Raw genomic sequence first — 388 nt, 5'->3', positions numbered from 1 at the left:
AAGAAATAGATTCATCATTCCACTCCAATCGATTCAAGAACGCGAGAACGAACCAATGCCCCCTTCAGGTATCTCGATTGAAATTCCCATCAATGGCATTTTCCGTAGAAATAGTATTCTTGCTTATTTCGACGATCCTCGATACAGAAGAAAGAGTTCGGGCATTACTAAATATGGGACTCTAGAAATGCATTCAATCGTCAAAAAAGAGGATTTGATTGAGTATCGAGGAGGCAAGGTCTCGTAGAGCCAAATGAAAGTAGATCGGTTTTTTTTCATTCCCGAGGAAGTGCATATCTTACCCGGATCTTCTTCTATAATGGTACGGAACAATAGTATCATTGGGGTAGATACACAAATTACTTTAAATATAAGAAGCCGAGTAGGC

Source organism: Sesamum indicum, unplaced genomic scaffold (genome assembly GCF_026168435.1).
Source record: "Sesamum indicum cultivar Baizhima isolate 11 unplaced genomic scaffold, ASM2616843v1 HiC_scaffold_92, whole genome shotgun sequence".
NCBI lineage: Eukaryota > Viridiplantae > Streptophyta > Magnoliopsida > Lamiales > Pedaliaceae > Sesamum > Sesamum indicum.
This window is presented reverse-complemented; position numbering follows the sequence as displayed.